At 40.5% G+C, this 7,585-nt stretch overlaps 1 long non-coding RNA gene across 1 annotated transcript; it reads left to right on the forward strand.

Annotated features, from left to right (window-relative positions):
* The first annotated feature begins 852 nt into the window (after window positions 1-852).
* Window positions 853-7,585, forward strand: LOC133237522 (uncharacterized). The gene is made up of 2 exons (XR_009733233.1): window positions 853-5,749; window positions 7,367-7,585. It is a non-coding gene; the product is annotated as an uncharacterized LOC133237522 (long non-coding RNA).

Here is a 7,585-nt window from a genome sequence, read left to right on the forward strand (position 1 = left end):
CTTTGAACTTTCTGCTATTTTATCCATTTTTAAATTTCTATCTTACCTTTCAGCTTTAAAATATGGTATTTGACTTGTTTGTTTAGAATCACCTACACCTTTTCTTTCTACATTTCAGATCTGCTTTTGAAATCTTCTCCCTTCTTTTCTTTTTGTATTTATTTGTTTTTAATTTTTATTGGAGTATAGTTGATTTACAATATTGTTTGTTGCAGCAAATTGCATCAGTTATACATATACATATACCTACTTTTTTTTCAAGATTCTTTCCCATATAGGCCATTACAAACTATTGAGTAGAGTTCCCTGTGCTATACAGTAGGTCCTTATTAGTTACCTATTTTATATATGCTGATAAGTCACTTCAGTCGTGTCCGACTCTATGCGACCACATAGACAGCAGCCCACCAGGCTCCCCTGTCCCTGGGATTCTCAGGCAAGAACACTGGAGTGGGTTGCCATTTCCTTCTCCAATGCATGAAAGTGAAAAGTGAAAGTGAAGTCGCTCAGTCGTGTCCGACTCTTAGTGACCCCCTGGACTGCATCCCACCAGGCTCCTCCGTCCATGGGATTTTCCAGGCAAGAGTACTGGAGTGGGGTGCCATCACTTTCTCCAATTTTATATATAGTAGTATGTATATCGGTGGAGAAGGCAATGGCACCCCACTCCAGTACTTTTGCCTAGAAAATTCCATGGACGGAGGAGCCTGGTGGGATGCAGTCCACGGGGTCGCTAGAGTCAGACACAACTGACCGACTTCACTTTCACTTTTCACTTTCATGCATTGGAGAAGGAAATGGCAACCCACTCCAGTGTTCTTGCCTGGAGAATCCCAGGGATGGGGAAGCCTGGTGGGCTGCCATCTATGGGGTTGCGCAGAGTAGTACACGACTGAAGCGACTTAGCAGCAGCAGCAGCAGTATGTATATGTCAGTCTCCATCTCCCAGTTTATCCCTCTGCCCCTATATCCCCTGGTAACCATAAATATGTTTTATATATCTGTGACTCTACTTCTGTTTTGTAAATAAGTTCATTTATACTCCTTTTTAAGATCCCACATATAAGCAATATCATATAATATTTGTCTCTCTCTGTCTTAATTCATTCAGTATGACAATTTCTAGGTCCATCCATATTGCTGTGAATAGCCTTATTTCCTTCTTTTCTCTGACTGAATAGTATTCCATTGTATATAGGTACTACATCTTTATCCATTCCTCTGTTTATGGACATTTAATTGCTTCCGTGTCTTGGCTATTGGAAATGGTGCTGCAATGAATATTGGGGTGCATGCATCTTGCTGAATTATGGTTTTCTCCAGGTATATACTTAGGAGTGGCATTTTTGGGTCATATGGTAGTTCCACTTTTATTTTTTTAAGGAGCCTCCATACTGTTCTCCATAGTGGCTGTGACAATTTACATTCCCAACTATAGTGTAAGAGTCTTCTCCTTTCTAAATAAAGTTTTCTTTAGTAATGGTCTATTGGTGGGATATTCTGTCAGTTTGTGTTTAAAACAAAATCCTTACTTCATTCTTGTTCTTGAAAGATAATTTCACTAAGTATACAATTTTAAATCAATAGTTATTTTCTCTCAGTGCACTGAAGATATTATTCTACTGCCTTCTGCTTTTGTTGTTGATTTGAGAAGGCAGTTACCAATCTAATTATCCTTTTTTCATAAATAATCAGTCTTGTCTCTCTGGCTATTTTTAAGATTTTCTGTTTCTAGTGTTTTTTGGCCTAATCAACATGTGACTGGTTATGGATTTCTTTTTACTTATTCACATTAGAATGTGTTGTGCTTCCTGAATCTGTGGATTTTTCATTAATTATGAAAAACTCTCAGGCATTAATATGTCAACTATTTCTTCTCCCCTTTAGCTCTCTTTTGAGAATTCTGATTGAATGTATATTAGACCTTTTCATTCTGTTCTACATACTGTTTAAAGCCATCTTTTGTATTTTTCACCTTCATCATTCTGTGCTCTCTTCTGGGTAATTCCTTCCAGTTTATCTTCCATTTCACTATTTTTCTCTCTAGTTTCCTCTAATCTCTTTCCTTTGAGTTTTAATTTTAATTAATAAATATCTGTAAGGTATTCATTTTTAAAAATTCAATTTAGTTCTTTTTCAAATCAGTATGGTCACTGGCAATAGTGTCTTGCTCTTACTGCTATACAATTTCCTCTTATTTCTTTGGATATATTAAATGTACTAATTTTATACTTTATCCCCAGTAATTCCAATATCTGAAGTCTTTATGGGTCTGCTCATTCTCACTTGTGGTTTCTTATCTCCTTATATGTTTTGTAGTTTTTGATTGTGAATTCATGTTTGGTAAAATGTCACATTATATTGATGCCAGTCAAGAAAAACATTTCTTGCTCCTTCTCCTTACCTGTCCTGTTCTCTCCATAGTAACTCCACATCTATATACATACACACAGCAGCCCTGGAGGATCCAAAAAGAATAAGTGATTGAGGGAAGAAGGAATGGAAGTGCTAAGTGGGAAAATCTAGACAGTATATGCATTTCTCTCTAATGCAAACTTCTAGAGTAAAGTGATCCTACAATAGGGGAGAGCAAGAAGTCTAATTTTACAAATTGTGCAGTTTGATCATTATAAAAGAATCATCATTTGAATTACAGAACTAAAACTATTTGGGTGAGTTGAAGGTGAATAGAATGCCATGTATTATTCAACAGTGACCAAAGAAAGTATGGATCTAGATTTCATTCATGAAGCAAGGAAGGGCTTGACCCATAGGGTTAGAATTAGGCAGTTGTGGGGGAAAAATCAACTATTTAATGTTTTAACCCTACTGATTTCCATTTGCTTCATGTAAGAGTCATATTTTTAAAAAAATCTTTAGTAATTTATTTATTTTTGGTTGTGCTGGATCTTCATTGCTTTGTGGACTTTTCTCTAGTTGTGGTGGGCAGGAGCTGCTCTATACTTGCGGTGCACGGGCTTCTCGTTGCCATGGCTTCTCCTGTTGTTGAACACGGTCTCTGGGGTGCACAGGCTTCAGTAGTCGTGGCACATGGTCTCAGTAGCCGTGGCTCCCGGGCTCTAGAGCACAGGCCCAATAGCTGTGGCACATGGGCCTGGTTGCTCTGTGGCATGTGGGATCTTCCCGGATCAGGGATTAAACCCCTGTCTCCTGCCTTGGCAGGTGGATTCTTTTCCGGTGAGCCACCAGGAAAGCCCCCAAAGTCAGATTTTTAAATACATTCAATCCAAGAAACAAAGAAGTAGGCTGATTTCAGGCTCTGAAAAAAATCTTGGCAGAGGCATCCTAATAATACTCATCATACCATCTAGGTGAGTTATATTTTCTGCTGAATTGGTCTTAAGTATTTCCTGAGTGTTTATCAGGTGGCCTGAGGTGACTCACCAAATATGGCAGGAGGTGAAGAGGGAGCTAGCAAGTTGCTCAGAGAAGGGGAGCAAGTTAGCCTGATACGCCATCTAGTGGCACACATCTAAAGGAGCGTCTCAGGTGCTAACTTTTCAGGACTCAAGGTAGAATTGATGCTTTTGAACTGTGGTGTTGGAGAAGACTCTTGAGAGTCCGTTGGACTGCAAGGAGAGTCAACCAGTCAATCCTACAGGAAATCAGTCCCGAGTATTCATTGGAAGGACTGATGCTGAAGCTGAAACTCCAATACTTTGGCCACCTGATGCGAAGAACCAACTCGTTGGAAAAGACCCTGATGCTGGGAAAGATAGAAGGTGGGAGAAGAAGGGGATGACAGAGGACGAGATGGTTGGATGGCATCACCGACGCGATGGATGTGAATTTGAGTAAGCTCCGGGAGTTGGTGATGGACAGGGAAGCCTGGTGTGCTGCAGTCCATGGGGTCGCAAACAGTCCGACACGACTGAGCGGCTGAACTGTGCCTCACGTTGTCTAAGAGATGTATTCTTAAAACACTGTGTATGAATTCACTTTTGGCAAATTAAACTAAGTGCATTTGGAGTTCTTTATGTAGAAGTGATAAGTCCTTGTATATGTTTTGCAAGTTTAGATCTTGCCATGTTATATTTTCAGGGCGGACTTCTGTGGCTACAGAGTTATAGTGAAGTCAGTTTACCATTAGCAAGCAAAAATTATATCATTGAACTGTGCAACCAAAGGATCTAAATAGTCTATTCCCTGGCTTTTGGGTGAAAAACATTTGAATCAATATTTCTCTCTCTCTCCTTTGCTTGTTCACTTGCTCTTGCTCTCACTATTTTACTGTCTCTAAAAAGCAAGTAGAAAAAATTCCATAGTCTCTTACATGAAAACACTTTTTATAAAAAGCAATCCTTGCTCTTAAGACATGTTTTCTTGTATTTTGTATTTGTATTTGTATATGTATCTTGTGAAGCAGCCTAGCACTAATGTTTTCTTGGCTTGTTTTGGTTTTTCATGAGATGTTCAGTCTCCAGTAGACCAAAACCAGAAAGAGAGAGAGAGAGATGCCAACTTCTATTTAGCACTGTTCTTATAAAAGCCCTTTGTTCAACTGAATGAATCCATTTATAATGGACATTACTGCCACCCCTTCTCCCCCATAACCTCTATGGTCCAGGCAACTGGCCTTTCTTATTCCATCATGCCAGGGAGACAGCCACTGAAGTTCTAGTTGAAGTTACTTTCCTTTTGCAGAGGTATTAGTAAAAAATCTTCTGGTGGAAAATAACAGAAAGCCATCTCAGACTAGCTTAAGGTAAAAAAAGGAAGAGAGGGAGGCTGTTTATCAGAAAGACCCTGGGATAGATCACGGGATGGAAGAACAGCTGTAGGAACTGTGGGTAAATCTGCATTGTGATGTATTCAGATTCTCTCTCCATCTATCACTCACATCTATTTGGCTTTTTATGTCTATATTTTTCCCATTGAGGACAGACTTCTCTACAAGGCAGGAATATATCCAAAAGCAATTCAAGAGTTACAATTTTTCACCTCATGTGGCCCCAGAGAGATGAAGGGCCTTCCTCATGGGAATGATCCTGGGGAAAGGCTTGACTAAACCATCTTGAGTCATGTGCCCATGTTTGAGCTCATCCTTGCGGCCAGACAGATGGCAAGTCCATTCCAGAGAGATGGCAAGTCCATTTTTGACTAGAAAGTTGAGATTTGGTGACGGACTGGATCATGGGATAAGAATATTTCTCCAAAGGAAAGAAGACAGTGTTATTAACAGAAGTGGGAAAAAGGATGTGGGGCAGATGGGACACCAGAATGACAGGCATGCACTGCTGCATCCTGGAAATTTCTTCTATAGTCATGGAGCCTTGAAAACCCCTCAGGCATAACATCCTATGCAGGGCAGTAGGGCGGCTGTTTGCAATTCAGTGAAAATCCCGTCAGAGCCTTCCACATACTGGTGTATCTCCTTGGTTACCCTCTACTCATTCTAAATTCAGAAATCTGTCTCTGGGTCACTGCCTTAGTGAAGACGTTTCCTCTCTGTCCTGAGTTAGTCTAATATTCCCTCTTTATTCTTTCCTGCTTCCCGTGTTGTCCCCCTAATAATTCACCTTCTACTTTGTTGTCAGAAATTCTAGCTAGTTTCAAGAGAAATACTTGATGTTGGGCAAAATGCCTTCTTTCCTCTCCAAGTTCCGCAGAGCTGGGGAATTCGAGTCTCTCTATGCACTTTCATTCTTTTCTGTACCAGCAGGAAAGGAGAACTAACTGGATTACTGAGAATCCCTGAAGCTCACCGCGCCACAATTTATGCATAAAGGTAAGTGTTCGCAGACCACACACTCTTTTCTGGTCCCACTTCCCCTTCCGTTTCCTGTTCTCAAGATGCCCAGCACCTCTGAGCTTCCCTTCCCCGTGGGGGGGCAGCACATGTGGGCAGAATCAGCACCAGGCACCTCCACCTCAGAGCACGGCTGTGTTCTCACACACATTCTCTCACATTTGTCCCTCAGAGCCCTCATTGGAATTCTGCTCATTCTGGGTACAGGTAAACAGGGTTGTGCCTCTCCAGACCTCTAAGGCTGCTAAGACATTTGTTGATATTTGTACAGCTATAGAAAATTTATTGAAGTATGGTATCTATACAAACAACTTTTACTTTATATTATGTAACTTTAAATATATCTTTTCAAAAAATTTATTGCTTCCAAGCCACCAATATCTCACACCCATCTGACCATAGATTTGCATTTCTTTTCCATTCCAGCATTTGATACAGAAATTGAAACAGAATACTGAACCAAGTGTTAACAGATTTAAAGCAGCAGGTTCTTGAGGGGAAAATACATTTATTGAGAGATGTTGCCTCAAGAAAAGTGAATGCCATGTCCAAGATCTCCCCATGAGGAGAACTTGGAGTGCACCCATAGAGATTCTTCAGATTTAAATAAGTCCATTAAACAAAGGTAGATTTTCACAGTGATCCAAAATCTTATCACTCAGAGCAGACCATGGGCATTTTCAAAAGGAAACCTCTTCTCTCGGTGTTTGAGGGCTCTTGTGTCTACTTTCAGTGCTTCCGAAGGAAAAATCTTCAATAGCTGGCAAACAGCTCTTCATCACAGCAAATGTATCTCTCATTCCAAGAAACACATGTTTTTCTCTCAAGGAAATTTGAAACAAACAAAAAAAAGTGTTTTAAATTCTTGACTTAAGGAGACCTGGGTTTGTTTTATATATATAAAGCTGCCAAATGCTCCTCAGAGTATAAGAAAGAAAAAAGTCTACCCAAAGACTCTCACTGTCGGAACTGTAAGGGATAAAAAGGAGCTAGTCAAGTCTGGCTTGTAGTGGAAGGCAGCCTGACACCAGGCAGTGCTGGGAGGGTAGGGTGCTGGGCATTGGGCTGTGTGCCAGTGACTGGCGGGACCAGAGCCCCTGGATCCAGGGCAAAAAATAAATCAGCCAGCAAAGTTCATCTGAGAGGGAGAGCCCAAACACTCTCACACAAGCCATGTTACACCTTGATGATGACCCTCGGTTACAAAAGTCCAGATATGCAAATATTTCCTAATCCAAAAACTAAAATAAATAGTTCAGTTAAAACCAAGATCCCTGGCAAGATCAAAGTCTGACTTTGTCACTCCCTGCTGAAAACTTTTCTGGCTCTCCACAGTCTTCTTGGCATAAGGTCAAGTGTCTTAGAAAGTACACAAGGCTCTGTGATCCAACCTCTTCCTGCCATTGCAGCTTCACTGCCAGTTTCTACTTAGACTTCTCTTTTTTCTTCTTCTTTGCTGTGCTCTCACATGCAGAATCATTTGTAGGACTCAAATATACTGCGTTGCTTTGCATCTGTATTATAGAATGCCTTCTTCCTCCTCCTTGGGCACCTTACACACATTTTAAGATTCATTTTGGTTGTCACATCCTCTAGGAATCCCTGCTCTCATCAGGCTGAGCTAAGAGCCCCAGATCCAAGCTTCTCTGGCAGTGTTCATCCTGTTACTGCAATCAACGTGAATTCAAAATGACTCCTTTTTGTGCCTGTCCACCCACTGAAATGCAAGTTTTTTGAAAGTATGCTTTTCCTGTCTCCTTCAAATCATCCTGGTATGTGGTACACAATAAATTTACCAATGTTAGTTGAACTAAA

This window comes from Bos javanicus, chromosome 3 (assembly GCF_032452875.1).
Source record: "Bos javanicus breed banteng chromosome 3, ARS-OSU_banteng_1.0, whole genome shotgun sequence".
Taxonomy (NCBI): Eukaryota; Metazoa; Chordata; class Mammalia; order Artiodactyla; family Bovidae; genus Bos; species Bos javanicus.